The sequence below is a fragment of the Phaethon lepturus genome, unplaced genomic scaffold (genome assembly GCF_000687285.1).
Source record: "Phaethon lepturus isolate BGI_N335 unplaced genomic scaffold, ASM68728v1 scaffold3421, whole genome shotgun sequence".
NCBI classification, from domain to species: Eukaryota; Metazoa; Chordata; class Aves; order Phaethontiformes; family Phaethontidae; genus Phaethon; species Phaethon lepturus.
This window is the reverse complement of record NW_010515406.1, coordinates 153,040-169,991: the sequence shown is the minus strand read 5'-3', so window position 1 is coordinate 169,991 and position 16,952 is coordinate 153,040.

Sequence of the window (16,952 nt, the reverse complement as noted above, 5' to 3'; positions counted from 1 at the left end):
GAAAGAACTTCCTCTCCAGAGTTTCCACAGCTTTTGTTTGTTGTTTGTGTTTTTTACACTAAAAGCTGCAAAAAAAGGACCTTACTGACCTGGTAGACATACTGAAGTCAAGCAGACCTCCAGCAACTCTAGCCTCTTGAAGATGAATTGAATAGTAGTGACATGTCTACAAATAGTGAACTATAGGTATTTCACAAAGCTAATCATATTGAGACAAATCAAAATCAACAGTTCCTTATCCTGTTTCTTTATTCCCACATGACAGACTTAAACACAGATGCACTAGAAACAGGGAGAGTATTTTTAATTTATATTTCTTTTTAAAATGGTGGTCACGCTGCTTATGATTTGATATGATTTTAAAAGTAACTCTTAGAACTATGCAATATTCAACTGTTTACAGTTCAGTAACAAGCAATTTTATTATATTGTTAAATTAATATATTAAATATATAATTTGGTTATGGATATATTAAGATTAGTTAGGTGTGATACTCTACTTCAACTTGTAAGCTTCCCTGAGTAGAGCGTATGTTTAAGGTACTGAACGAAATGTTTTACCTCGCTGGGATACTCTTTGTATCACTCAAGAGTGATCTTTACTCATTGCTTTCCCTTTACTTAATAAATTTTAATGGATACCTCACTTCAAAAAAATAATTTCATACAATTAAAGTGTTATCTCATTATCCATCAGTAAAAATTGCTTTGTATTTTAGTAAACTTACTCTAAGAGGAGAAAATGCTGATGCTGCTGCAACATTTCAATAGCCATAACACTGTATCCATGATGATTTATTATACATTATATATATATATGATTCTGTATGTTACATATGTAGTGTGTATATATATGTACTTATACAAGTATATATAAAAACCAGTGCATTTTCTTTGCAGAATAGGACGAGAAACTAACATGTATTTTCTGACTATGTGAACTAATTAGGTCAGTTCATCTACCTTTGCCTCAGTTTGGCATTCTGTCAAATCCTAAAACGTCATTGAAATGATGATACAATGTTTGCAATGATATGATTTTCCCAAGTAGAAGTTGGATTTTCAGCTTAGGAATTTGTTTTTTGCAATAATATATTTACTTATCACTTACATATATTTATATCAATGCATTTTCATATACAAAAAAAATCTATTCCCTCAATTCCCTGTGGTTGGTTAAAATTACTGTTTCCAGCATTCCCAATGTTCAGTTTCTTACAGCTGTGCTCAGCTTTGGCTGTTATATGCACCTGGATTTGGGCATGTGTCTTTTCAAAGGGTCAAGGAAGTTAAGAACGATGCAGTAAGAACTTTACTAAGGCTGTGCAGTCACCTTTGCAAAAATTAGGAAATACTGAAATAAATGTTGTCAGTTCACACACAATCCTGACAGATGCTTTCCAACAACAATTTTATGTACTATTTTTTGTCTATGGTTTTACTAGAAGTTCACCTGAGTACTGGTGGTTTCCTTTTTTAACGATTAAGAAGTAAATTTGTGATTTAGTTATGTTATTTTGATCCTTCTTATGCCATTTTATTGAGTCCACCGATTCAGTTGATCCCCCCAGTTTTGGGTAGGGTATTTAAGATTTTGGACAGGGTATTGGTAGATACATACAGACACCACCACCACCCCGATATAGCAACCCTCTGCTTACTCACAAGAAGCAAAGGCATCACCACTTGGAGGGTGGAATAGAGACCTTTTTTTACTGAGTGTTTGTAGAAGAGGTGTCACAGGAAATTCTTTCAATATAGAGGATTGTATTGGAGAATGCAGAAGGGAGTGATTTTTATTGTGAATACACTGGTTTGTTGGAAAACTAATTGATTGCTCATAAAAATGGAAAGCTGAGCGAAATACAGCAGCATGAAATGCAGTAGCATGAAAAAACTGCTAGGATTACACAAAAAAATACCATTCATTTTAGAATAGAGTGGACAAAATGACAGAAACTAAGTAGTCCCATAAGGATATAGATGCTTCTCAGAAGAAACACCAATTTTTGTGAGGCTTCATATCAGTTTATTGCCCTTCTGTAAAGAGGACTTTTTGCTTGGGGCAAAAAGATGCAAAGTAGGGACATAAGAAATCTCTTAACAAAGGAATACAAAAGAAAACATTATGCCATTGAAGAAGGTATTTTGACTAGTGACATGTTTTTTAGAAAGAAGAGGGTGTGGTCGATTTATTTTCATGAGCAATATATCACCGATGTATGTTACATGTATGTATATGTGTATGTTACTCTATTGTTGTGAATTTTGTTCAAGGGAGATGCAGATGAAACATATACGCCATTAATTCAAGACATGTTTATCAGCAGAAAGATGACTAGGCCTTGAAAAAGTCAGATGAGGAGAATCTATAGGAAATGTGTTAGGGACTCAGAAGAAATTGAAATTTAATGAGACCAAACAAAAGGAATATAATTAATCCTCTACAGGGAGAATATATGAAAGAAATGTAAATCTTAAGGTCTTCCTGTCTTAGTGGGAGATGGGGTAGCGGATGCTTTGTATGATCTAATTATGCATCAGTCTTAGGCTCTTCAAAATATTGTTCCTTAGGGAAAGAGGGCACAAGACATAGAGAACAAATTACCAGTTAAAAGATAAGATGATCTTTGATGCAGTACAAGAGGAAGTGTAAGGTATTTTACTAATAATGCTGGTTTAAAGGTAACAGCTGTAATGAGAAAAATTAGCAGTATTGCCTCAGGTAAAGTACACTGAGAAGGTACAAAAGTTTAGATGAGGCAAAGGTAGTGTAATCAAATATAAAGAAAAATCAGTTTTCAGGTGCTAATTGAAAACTGATCATGACTTGCTTGGGGTTTTTTAAAGAAAAATTTGGACAAGACTTTTTATTACATCTTAAATGGTAATTCCCTGATTGGATTTACAAAGCCTATGAATCAGAGAAAAGAAAGGTGAATTGTCTTGTCTATTGGATAAAACAGGAAAATTCAAATGAAAATCTATTTTTTATATTCTACTCCCTTCTCTACTTATGGGAAAACCAATCATCAAAGATAGGGATAACTCTTTTAAGCAACAGTACATAGGCAACAAGAGAGACCTGCTGAGATGTAAAGAGCCAAATGCATTTTTGCATCCAGTGACAAGTTAGAAGTCCAGGGAATATCCATAGTCTTTTGGAATGAGGTGGATATTGAAATTACTCCTTGGACACTCCTTACATTTCAGCGCTGTAGTGACAACAATAATGTCATAACTGAAAAATCATGGTCTGTGCAGGCATAAGTTGTATGGATGTTATAGTATATAGATGTTAGATATATAGATATAGAGTTATAGTATATAGATGGAGAAAATAACAAAAACTGCAGGTGGAGAGGTGCTGAGATACAGAGTTATGTATTGTATCAAAAGTTTCATTACTACTGATAAATAAGGAGATAATCATTAATAACTAGAAAATATAGGGGCTTATCTTTGAATAATAAAAAATTGTGACGATTTGCTTACACTAGTTAAATGTGTTATGGTGGAAAAAAAGAACAAAATAAAGAGGAAGGTTGAAATTTGATATAGCTAAGGCCATCATTTTTTCTGTATCAATCTGAACAAAATTTCACTTCATCCCATCTAGCAGAAATAAATAACAATTCCTCACAGCTATAATAATTTTTGTATCAAAATTTATTTCAGAAATGCACCTTTGATCTCTTGCCTTTTGACAGTTGGTTTCATTCAACTACAGTGTGCCCTGGCAGCCAAAAGGGCAAACCGCATCCTGGGGTGCACCAAACACAGTTTTAGACTGGACATGAGGAAGCATTTTTTTACCGAGAGGGTGTCAAACACTGGAACAGGCTTCCTAGAGAGGTGGTTGATGACCCAAGCCTGTCAGTGTTTAAGAGGCATTTGGACAATGCCCTTAAGAACAGACTTTAACTTTTGGTCAGCCCTGAATTGGTCATGCAGTTGGACTAGGTGATCGTTGTAGGTCCCTTCCGACTGAAATAGCGGTAGTCTAGTCTAGTCTATTGACTGAATTCTAGAAGAAGGTGTGGTCCTTCTTGCTCTGCCATCTGGACTGTTTGAGGTTGTTTGTGGAAGATGGGCAATTAGTAGAGGAAATTGTTCAAAAGTGACAGAAGGCTCTCATTTCTACAGCTGACCTTAACTTCTGTAAAAATAAAGAGAGAAATTTTGTAACCTTCAGATCAATTATTTTTATTACACTGCCTTTAAAGCATGACATTACACCTGCAGGATTTAATCAGAGAGTAGTAAGGAAATGTGCCTATTTCTGCTTTTATACAAACAATGACAAGGTACCAAAACAGAATCTTTAATTTTTAAATCATTATTGTTTATTTATATACTTAGTTATTTTTTATTTCATTTTATTTAAATAAGAAAGTAAACAGGTTGGTAAACTCAGAGAGCAAAAGCTAACATCAAGGCAGCATTGCCTGCTCCCCAACCCACCGCCCATTTCCTCGATACGTGTGAGGTTGTCATATATGACACGTGATACATGATAGGTAAGGAAGCGAGGCTAAATATTTAAGCATCTAGTCCTGTGTTATTTGTTACACCTTTTCTTCATATTTTACATTAATCCTGTGGAATACTAAATGGCCCTTTAATTTTAAAATGCTTTTCCTTGTGACTTTCTTTTTTTACAGTGAAAGCCACAGACAAATTAGACATCTTTATGACTGCATGACTGTTTGAGTGGCAGCCCTGAGGCCAAGGGACACAGTATTAGGGATAGATAACACTATTGGGAAGTCTCAGGCCTCAGAAGAGGTCACATTTAGCTCAGGAAGTACCAGAATTATTCAGCCTTTTTATGCTTTTCCGTACTCTTCCTTAGGCATCTACTTCCAACATTGTTTATTACAGTGGCTCAATAGGCCTTTGAATTCACCCCAGCATGGCTATTTTTGTAAGGGCACACTACTGGAAGTGAATGCGTGTAAGAAGCTTGCATGGTGGGTCAAAAGTAATATCACTAACTCTAAGAAAGGGAACATTTCTTGTATGCCCATCATTCTCTTCAGTAAAAAATTTCAAATTGAGCACAGTGGGAAATTCTATTTACTCCCATGGTATAAAGTCATATCCCTGAAATAATTCACCTATCTTAGAAACTAACTGACCTATGGAACTGGCACTGATTTTAGGCTGCTGATGCAGGGAGAGATGTCTGTCAGGTTTGCACTGCACATCATAAGCAGATGTAGGCACAATGGTAGATATCTCACCACCTCTTGATGGCTTCATGGATTCAGGGGCTCCATGTGTATCCTCACAATGGAAAGAGTATAGGAAGCACAATCTGTCCTTATATGGTCTCTCTGTATATTTTTAGATGATTATAACAACCAAAGCAATAAAATAATAAAAAATCTGTTTCAGATAATATTTTAGTTCAGTGTTGCAGCGATGGAACCTGCACTGTGCAAAATGGAAAGATAAATCTGTCCTTACTGAATAGTGAAAGTCTGGCCAAGGTACATTAGTAAACTCTTCCAACTCATTGGGTAATACAAAATTATGTTCTTCTGGAGACCTTATTTTATGGAAAATTCTGTCTGCCATATGGTTATTATTTTAAACAGTTTCTGCAATCTGTTTTATTTCAATTGTATAGTTTCTACTCATCTTTTGTTTTCTTGCCCTTTCCTGCCAGCTCTTTCAGTTTCTCTTTACATGCTGCAGGCACAGTTTTAAAAGCTGGCTAGTGACTGGGGGAAGGGTCTGGATAGCAGTGGGTCACAGTAGGGACATGGCAAAGAAATCTGGTATTCAGGACTTGAATGCTCAAGAGAGACCACAGTCATTGTTGGAAGCAGTGACTACGTTCTCAAGATCAAAAGAAAAAAAACAAAGAAAATGATTTAACAAAGTATCATTCATCAAGAGCAAAATGTATAATCATGTATATTATTGAAACTTTCTGAATTGCCTTTGCTCTTAAAGCATGAATTTATCTGAGCGTTTCGATTGAGTTTAATTAGGCTAGAAATTTCCTGCAAATACTCATCTTACTGTTCTTATTTTAAAAGTGGGAAGGAATATTTCAGTGTTACAAAATCAACACAATGGAATAATTTGCACTTAGGTTTTCTGTGCTGGTTAGGAAGTTTTTTCAACAACTAAAATTCACATCCTGCAAATTCTGGAAAGCAGGACAATTTCAAAGAGTGGAGGAAAATATAAAATCATCAAAAGTAAAGCCTGGAAATAGTTCAAAAGTTGGCAAAGTGAGAGATACCAAGGAGGGTGAGTTGCTTAAACGTTTTGGGTGAGTTTATATGTACAGTCCCATTCTGTATGTCCTATATCGATATAAATACAGGTAAATATTATGGTTAAGAATTAGGCAGTACAAGAATAAAGGAGTACAAAAAGGGGATGTGATCCCATAAATTAAAATTCTGAAAAGGTTTTGGGGGGTGTGGTATGTTACCAGCTGTAACATGATTCTGCAGGTGGCAAGTTAATGCACTACTCAGGCTTATGAATATGAGAAGGTCACCTTTCTATTCCAAATACAGCCACTCCAGGACATAGCTCATTAAGGTACTCACGTCTGAAAAAGTTGTTGAAACTGGGAAGACTTTGGGAGAAGCCCAAAGATTGGTTCAAATGAGACTAAAAATAATGTCCAGTTTGGTTCAGTGTTTGGGGGGGGGGCAGTTGGAAAAACTATTTTCTCACTGTGGAAGGCAACAAAATATTCAACTTCTGAGACACACAAGCAACGACAAAAAATATCCAGTACATGGAAGTTAAACCTAGAAATGGAAGCAAAGTGCATATTTTTAAGCAGAAGTAAATACACACTGGAACAACTTACTAAGCAGCGTTGTGGATTCTTGTAACTTAAAAGATTTCAGTTGGAATTAAGGCTAGGATTGCTGAAGCAATTTAGGGAATTAGATGCTCAAACATCCTTGAAATGTACTCATTAAATTCACCAAGATCTCTTGGGTTCCTCTAGAAATGCAGCAAAGCTAAAAGCAGTATGCTGCTTTTGATTCACAAATGGAGCCTGATCGAAGGTCCTGTGGAGTAGTATGAGATGTTCTGTGATATGTTACACAGCAGGTATCGTCCCACTGGCCTCTCTTGCTCACAGAATCAGTGTGTGTGTTTATTTGTATGTGACAATAGCTAAAAAATGTTCTGACCTAATAGGAGCTACTTGAGATTGGTGTTGAAGTACTTTCAAAGTGTTTTCTTACCCCCCATCTGTTTAATAAGATGACTGTGATTCACTCCTGTTACAGAAGTAGGATGCTATTTGACCTCCATTCTTCTGCTGCTGGTAGGGAAAAGACTGAAAGCCCGGCCTGTGTGGATGGATGGCACGGAGCAGCGGAGCAACAGCTTTGCTTCTGTTAGGCTTTCAGCAGCTGGTTTGATTGCCAAAGCAGAAATGGTCAGTCATGTTTCGGGACCTCCTCTGTGATTTGAGTGTGTTGACCAGAGGAGGTCTTGAAATACGCCTAGATAGATTAACCAAGCATTTCTTGGTTTTCTGTAATATTGTCTATATAAAGAATTCACACCATTGTCTCTCACCAGGAAAACTTTGATCTTAAATGAATGAGTCTGGTTGGCTCGGCTTTAACTCCGTTAGAGTTACATTGAATTAGAGGCTACATAGACATATTGAACACACTGTCACGCACCAGTACAAGCAGTAACTTCACTGTCCTTGGACACCGCAGCCCTTACTGTAGAAATTATCTATTTTCTTTCTTTTTTTACACTTCATTGCCTAAGGTCTGCATGGCTAAAAGCCACCCGTCCTGTAAACCAGATCTGTGATCAGTACAAGTACTATTTGCAAGACGATTTCCTAGTCTTACTTTTCAGAGATATGCATCTGAAATAGGATGGTCATGGAAAATAAAGCAAAGCTCACCTGGGGATGAGGAAGATCACTGTATCCCTTGAATCAGAGCTGGATTCTGTCCTGAGTTTTGTTTACTCACAAAGCTGACTTTTGTGAGGCTCTAGAAATCCAAATTCTGCCTGATAAACACTGAGTATAGAGCAGTAACCTAGATTATTGAGGTTTTAGGGTTTTTCCTTGATTTTTTTTTTCTTTCTTTTTTTCCCCAAGAATGCACAAATTAACAACATGGAAACAATTAATGTAGAAAATTAATAGTCTGCCTGTGGTTATTAACACTTAATGAAATTATAGCTTGTGTGTCCCACTCAACATTTTTTTAAACTTACTTTTTGTCATATAAGAAAACAGGCTTATGTCAGCCCAGTGTTAAAAACTCAGGGTATAAATGGCTTTAATTTGTGTAAAAGTGAATTGAGTTGAATATAAAGTACAAAGAAAAATAAGTGCTTATGTAGTGGTTGATATATCATAGATATTTTGGAAATCTGTTTATCCAAGACATCAGTGTGACAACGAGGTTATAATATTAGGTTGTTGAGGCTGTATCAGTATATAAAAGCTATTTGTCATTTTTATGAACTATGTGTCATTATCAGAATAAAAATTATACCAATTGCTGCATTTCTCATTGTTATTATGTGGTCTATCAAGTCCAACAAGGAGAAGCAGCAATATGTATTTCAGACAAATTATTGATGACAACTGCTATGTGTTTTCTTTGCGCAGCTCACAAAAAGTCAAACTAAAAAGCAGCTATTGTGATGTCCAGTGTTGGAAGAAGAATAGAATGTAAACCAAGATCAAGACATTCCAGGCAGGTACTTGAGTTGAAGGTGCCAAATGTCCAAGAAGTTGATTATTTTATGTTAGTGATTGAGAAAATTAAAGTGCGGGTGTTAGCAGTTTGGGATTTTTGGTTTCTGTAAGTGAGCAAGACCAAAAAGTAATACATATCCTTGTTAATTCCAATAGCTTTATAATACAGCTATTCAAATAATACACTCCAGTTTGCTCCCATGCCTCAAAGAAGTGTACAGCTTTCCTGTAAGGCTGTTGTGATTTTAGGTTCAGAACACTGCATGAAGATGCACTCTGGTCTGGAGGGTGCACTGCTTCCTGATGGATAAACCTTGTTAAAATTAGGTTTTGAACACAGAAAAATTGAGTGGTGCTGCTTTATGATAAACTAAGTTCAGTTCTTGATTTGGCCAAATGAGTCTGAAAAATGCTTCCACAGAATAAGTTATGTAATTATTACGTTACATTTCTTTACATTACATTTCTTTACATTATATTATATATGTGTGTTTGTGCATATACGTAGGTCACTTTTTCTAAAGCACTTTGTAAAAATAAGAAATGGAAGTAATTTTTTCTTTCTTTTTATCCTAGTTGAAAATGTAACTCAAAAAGTTCAAGGAGATGAGGCAACCTGGCTGTCCCAGGAGGTACAAATTGGACTGATTAGGTCAAAACTTATTTTCTTTAACATGAGATGTGGAATCTGCCCAAAAGCAAAATATTACTAGGCAGGACTGAAGGCAGTCGGTATGACATCAAGAAGGAAATAACACCACTGAGTTGAAATATGACTTCAAGTAACTATAGAGCTTCTTAGATTTAAGATCAGGAGCAATCCAGTATGAGAGAGATACAACTAAGCAACTTTGTAGGAGGTGCAGCTGTTTTAATTCACCAGAAATAAGCAAGCTGTGATATTAAAACCAGCACCTCCATGCAGAAGCTATTGAACTGCATAGAATTTCTTTTTTTTTTTTTTTTTTGGTGGAAATTTGTAACAAAGACGAAATTGTCCTGCAGCAAGATTTCTAATCTAGCTCTGACTCTTTGATACTTGGTGACACCAGTCAGATTTCTTAAAGTATCATGACAAGAGTTAGTGTCTTAGAGCAACAGTAACCAAAGAAGTACGTGCTGTGGGGAAAGCATGACAGAAACAGATAGATCACAGCATACTTTTAGAAATTACCTTATTTGACAGATCATCTGGTTTAGGGTTAGACAAATTAATACCTTGAGACTATTTGGGTAGCAAATGGATCTCTTGCTGAAATATCAATAGCCTGAGTAGCTGAGAAGACAGAAAATAATTGCTGTATCCTGATATCCTTCTACTACAAGTATTTGCTCATCCTGCACTGCCTGACTATTGTAGCCTTCAACAACTTGGTGGGTTCTATATTTTCAATTACAAATCCTTACTTCACATGATATTATGGTAAGATTATGTGCTGTAGCATGTCTTCTCTGAGTAATTGGTTAGAGCTGTCAGGGAACAACGAAAAATCAATAATGCCAATTATTATTATCTTAAATTCTAAATCAAATATTTCTTATATTAAGTAGCTCTCATTACACATACAAATCTGTATGGATATTTTATTTTGATTGTATTTATTTTCTCAGTGGTTTCCTCTTATTTAAACAAATTAATCATTATGAACTAAAAGAAAACTTTTTTCTTCCTCTTTCTAAAATGTTAGATTGATTACTTTCTGGAAACACATACCTGGCATAAATTGAGTTATCTGGTTTCAGCTTAGATTAGGTACTCGATTTGTAATTAAAATCCAAATGGTAAAACAAATTGAGAATGACAAATGCAGTTTATTGAATCAGTAGATCACTACTTTCCTGTATTACAGCTGCTCTGTCTCCAATGCAGTTCTATTTGATTTACTAATGATATGCAAAATATCATTATGTTGTGGTTCTTTGTAACAATTTTGATACTTCATCAGAGATCCTTCTTGGTTAGAATGATTGAAAGGGTTGGTGGAATAACTTACATTGTTACAGTTACTGATAGTTTGTGCTGCTACACAGTCTATCACACTGTGTTCATTTCATGTGTGTTTGAGAAATGAAAACCTATTTATTTTCCATGAGGAAATCTTGAATAAATTTAAGGCTTTTCTTTTTACAGAGATGTGATACAGTGTTCTTTTCTAGCTTTGCAAAATGAAATGCCTCCACAGAGGAGCTGGACCTGTGTGCAAAAGGAGGAAAAAATTCTGACTTTGAAATATTACTAGTATTGGTTATCCTTCTAAATGCATAATATTAGCTTATGGTCTTATTCATAGCTACAGTGGTACTAAAAGAAGGGAAGATGTATGAGGCACGAATGTTATGCTGTCTTCTTTCAGGGAAACAGAATGCAAATTTGTGGCATATTTTTCAAATGAATTATTTATATATCAAAGATTACTCTGGCAAATCCTGATTAAACTTATATGAATTCTCTTAATCTCTTCAACAGTTTTCCCTTGCAGTTTTTAGTAAAACTCCTGACCCCCAAAAATCTATGAAAGCTGGGACTTCCATATCCCAGTCTGAATAAATATTATTTAGATCCCAAAATCTCTCTAGCTACATTGAGATATATTTCTTTTTTAATAATTAAAAATCTTACCTCTTTATGGCTAGGAAAAGAAAGCACTATTTCTGTGCAGAAACTCTTTAATCTGTTAATTATACTTTTCTGTTCTGGTGATAGTAACTGACAGTAAGTGCTATCCTGACACACACTGAGCAGCTGGTTTTCTCCATATTCCTCCAGTGTGAGGGGTGATCTGAGGGTCCTGAAAGTGGAGGGATCTCCAAGAGAAGATGTGCTGTTTATGGCAATTTTAGAGGGCAGATAGGTGTCTCAGAAGGCAGTTTTGTTGCGGATGACAGAGCCGGTGCTGGGGTGATCAGCGTCTCTTTGCGATCAGGGAAGGTGGCAGTCGTGGTGTTTGAGACACCGCTGGGAAATGGACTTGCATTTGCACTGGTTGCTCTCTGCGGAACAGGGAAAACTTAGTGGGCTACTAACAGCCTTTGATTATTCCCACTTATCCCATGACATCCAGGTGTTTGACAAGGCCAAGCTAGTACAGTGTTAACACTCTGATTTCTGTTGGCACGCTTGTCTTCTGTGGTGTTGCTGTGAGCTTCCTGTTGAGGAAGTCTTTTATCTGCTAAGGCCAAAGAGAGCGTGTTCTACAGAGAGGGGGATTCTCCAGGAAAGAAATGTATTGCTGAGCACCATTAATTCTCACCTGCAATCATCACTTAACCCACAAACAGCTCATGTCATCACTAATGTTGTAATTTTTGTTTTCGACTTCGATAGCTGAACTTCTGCTTGGGGGTGTAATGTAAAGGAGAGGAGTGTACTCGCTGGGAAGGTTGTTAGCTCAGAAACTGTTATCCTTTGATCAGCCAAGGATCGTCTATTTACCTGAGCGTGAATGAGTGTTAAACTGGACTCAAAAAATCAGCACTGTAATTGATGAATGTTATTGCGTAGTATAGCATACTGTTATTTATTTTGCAGTTCAAATTATGTACAGCTACCCAGAGACTGCAGTTGATGGGAATACAATAATCACATCTATAAATAAACATTTTTCTTCAATGCATGTGATATTTAGCTTTTCCTATAAATTAATTATTTTTATTAAACCATGGTGGTACTACCTACTGCACCAATTCTGAAATGACCTTTTAATATCAGTCACAATTTTATTTTGCTCTGATGTGGATGCTCATTAATAAATGTAATATTTTATTTTTGATTCTGAGTTCCCACTCTCAAAAGGCTTCCCACAAGTGGCATTAGTGAGGGTGCTATGGATGAGTATATCTCACCTGAGGTGACCCAGTCTGAAGTTACTGGATTAGTCTAAGGTAGCTATCTACGGTCTGTCTTTAGGTGGTGGAAATAGCACCAATAAAGCATGTTTTTCACCAAGTCGTGAAATGATGAGGACAGATTACCCTCCCCAAGTTGTGCCTGTCTCTCTACAGCTCTAGAATAACCACTTGCAAAAAGTTGAGACTAGGTGACTGACTTTTAAAAGTATTAATCCAATTAGAAGTCTTTTAAATCACTGTTAGTTAATAATAGCCTTTTTTTATGGAGCAGCCAAAACGAGAACAACATTTGGTTAAGCCCGGAACTTATTTCTGGTTTTGTGTGGTTTTCAAGTATGACTACAATATATAATTTTGTCATCCACATATTCTTGAGTGAATAAAGACATACATCAGCACAAGAAACCACCTGAAAGTGGTCCTGCTTAGTAGGAGAAATCTGTCTTTTGTTCCCTTTGGTTGTTCTCAAAACACAAGTTAAAAAAAAAAAAATCAAACCTGCAGCATCTATATTATACACCCTGGATGTTCTTTAGAATAGAAATTTTATTAGGAATATACTCATGTTTTTCAACAGTCAGTCATATTTCTAAAAAACTTCTTTAGTCCACATAAAGTACCAAAAGGCTTGTACTGTAGTATCTGATGTACATTTGTGAACCCTGGTTTGTGACATTAAATGCCAACATCTGGAAAGCATTCTTCAAATTTATTCGTTCTCCTCCATGTGGTTTAAACAACAGACTTTTTCTCCAGTGAGGTATCTCCCCAGTGTGTTCTTTCTGCCTTTGAGAACAGGAAAGTGTTTGGTAGGCATTTTATTTATGTTCCCTTGGCCTGGGAGTTTCTAAAATATTTACGTGTTCTGCATTCTTTCTCCTTTCTGTCCTCCTGCCTTTTCAGGTGTTAAGGAGTACGGACTAAGTGCTACCAGTCATCCCAGCCCTTTCTGTTCACAGGAAAGCCTCCTTGAACTGTCACAACAACCCCATGCAACGCTACAGGCTTGGGGAGGAGTGGCTGGAGAGCTGCCTGGGGAAAAGGACCTGGGGGTGCTGGTTGACAGCCGGCTGAACATGAGCCGGCAGTGTGCCCAGGTGGCCAAGAAGGCCAACAGCGTCCTGGCCTGTATCAGCAATAGTGTGGCCAGCAGGAGTAGGGAAGTGATTGTGCCCCTGTACTCGGCACTGGTGAGGCCGCCCCTCGAATCCTGTGTTCAGTTTTGGGCCCCTCACTACAGGAAGGACGTTGAGGTGCTGGAGTGTGTCCAGAGAAGGGCAAGGAAGCTGGTGAGGGGTCTGGAGCACAAGTCTTATGAGGAGCAGCTGAGGGAGCTGGGGTTGTTTAGTCTGGAGAAGAGGAGGCTGAGGGGAGACCTTATCGCTCTCTACAACTACCTGAAAGGGGGTTGTGGTGAGGTGGGTGTTGGTCTCTTCTCCCAAGTAACTAGCGACAGGACGAGAGGAAATGGCCTCAAGTTGCGCCAGGGGAGGTTTAGATTGGATATTAGGAAAAATTTCTTTACTGAGAGAATGGGCAGGCATTGGAACAGGCTGCCCAGGGAGGTGGTGAAGTCACCATCACTGGAAGTGTTCAAAAAACGTGTGGACATGGCGCTTCAAGTCATGGTCTAATGGGCATGGTGGTGTTGCGTTAACAGTTGGACTTGATGATCTTCAAGGTCTTTTCCAACCTTAATGATTCTGTGGTTCTGTGATTCTGTGATTTTGTCTAGCAGCAAACACTTCTTTTCTACTTGCTTTTCACTTCATCTCAGTAAGGATGATTCTTCCCCCAGAAAAGGATTGTGTAGTTTATGAAATGCATCCTGTAACCTGACCTAACAGCAAGAAAGTTGCATGGCCTGGATTATAGGGACAGGAGAAATGGGTTTGCAGAAGACCAGAACATTTGCCATTACTTCAGCCTATTACATAACAGAATTCAGGGTTGCCTTTTCATGCAGGAAAATGGATTTTAAATGGAAATCTATGTTTTGTGTTTAGCAAGAGAACGTCTAGTTATACTAGAGGAATAGCCAGACTTCAGGTGGGGAAAAAAGACTCCCAGGTGTTTTTTAAATATCCTTCTTCATAAAATACAACTTACTGTATAGAACTACAAGTCTGGCATTTTTCAGAAGTGCCATGAACTGTTTCTTAACCCAGAATACGAGTAGGCCTAAGAACCTACAAGGCAGGGTGTGCTCTTCTGGTTGTCTGTAATCACCCCTCCTTTAATTATTAAAATTGAATAATTCATAATTTTACCTTTTACTTTTCAGTCTCAGATTACACATCAGTAAAACTGTATATGCATTTTTCGTAATATTTGTGTAACTAGCTGTGAGTTTGCAGACCATTTTAATTTCCAGTATAATTTGTTCTGAAAATTGCATAACTTGACAAAATGTATTATTCAAATTATAGCTGACATGGGACATAAGTGCTTCATAGGCCTTGGGACGGACCTGCAGGGTGCTGAGCAGGAGGTTGTGGTGGGGCATGAAGTTTGCTCTGCTTGCACTTAGCAGATTCCTTTTTTTTTAAATCATTTTCATACTCAGAAAACCAAGTAATGTTCACGCCAGTTTTATACCATTGTCACAGAGAAATTTACCTGTGTATTCAAAAATATGTTCCATAGAGTTAGGATTTCATTATTAACTTTTTTTATCCTGGGACTCTTATTGATGCTTTTTCTGTTTCTATTATAGAGCAAAACCTATGTGATAACATACTAAATCTGTTATGTATCATTACTCAATACAGAATTTATAATTTGGGCCTAGAACCAGGACACATCAGCAGTTTGTGTCCACACTTAATAACTACTATAGTTCTTGACCAACCATCCCAAAATACTAATTTGTGCATAGGTAAAGGCATCCTGCCTTTTCATTTTTAACTTGGTATTTATTTTGTTTGTGTCTATTTTCAAAGAAAACTCAAGCACAGATTACTTTTGTAATGCCCTAACTGACAGAAAGGCAAGGAAAAAGGATTTGCAGGTATTATATAACGTATACCTGTAATGTATACAGGTATATTATGTGTAGTGTGTAGTGCCCTACTTAGGTTGCAGTGCCTAATCCTTTCTAATCCTTTCTCTCCTTCCTATTTTCCATATTATCACAGTTTGGATACCAAATGTCACACTTCTGCAGCATGCAACCAGGCAACATGCCTGTTACTATATTTAGCCCTTTCACAAGTCCTAAGTTAAATGTGTGATTATAGAATGTGTTTATAAAAAAAAAAAATCAAGTGAAAATAATTACTGTGTAACTACAGTTACAGTAGCTGAATGAGGAAGAGTGAGAGTCACACAGAGCCTTTTCATACTGACTTTCTGTCATATGAGGGATTAAATATATGACCTTTATTGTTTGGCTGCTCCATTTCCAGTGAAGATAAGAATCTACTTTTAACTGTTTCATGCAATTTATAATACTCTTTGATGGTCTTTAGGGAATTAATTGGACAGCTTGATAACATTTTCTTGCAGAGTAAAGACTTCTAACAACTGTAAATGTCAATTCTAAGTAAACTGCTATTGTTGTTTTGTCAGTGTTCTTCGAAAGTCACAAAAACATTAAAGAATAATTTATAATAATAGTATTTTAATTTTTGGGAAATGTTTTATAGACTTTGTATCAAGAATACATTCTTGATTGAATGCACACAGTCTTGATACATTGCATGTTTCTGAAAAAATCCTTCAGTTGAAGTATCAGCTGTAATTCCTCGAGTTCTACCACTGTTCACTGACTTTCGTTTTGCTTCTTAAATCAGTTTCTCTACAGTGGTTCCACCTAAAGGGGCTATTAAAATTCAGAGTCACTGAATCATGCAGAGCAAGAATGTTTATGCATGTGTCATACAAGATAATAAGCAAGAAAGTTTATATGAGCAAAGACTGTCTTGTTGTATACGGATGTAATCAGAGAGCTTTTTCAAAGCACAGCTCCTTTGTTTCCAGTTCACTGTAGAACTTACGTTGTGATTAACCAATTATGAAAGTATTAGATAATAACTTCTTAGGTAATTATTAATTAATAACGTTACTCTGCAACTAAAACTTACTGTGCGTGAGGAAACATAATCTGGAAGACACAGTCAGTGAGAATAGAGTCGGATGAATGACAGCACGCAGCCATATACGGAGAACTAGGAAAGCTCTGGAGGGGTAGGAAAGCTAAAAAAGAGAAAAAAAAAGAAAACTTCTTGCCTCATTAACAATTTTGTTTTACAACTTTTTGCCCTCAGTAGGCACTTAACTTCCATTTTTGTGAGAAGAACCTAGTTTAAAAGCTTTGATAGGTGGATCATACTAACATATTAACAGAGCAAATTGTTTAGAGTCAGTAAATACA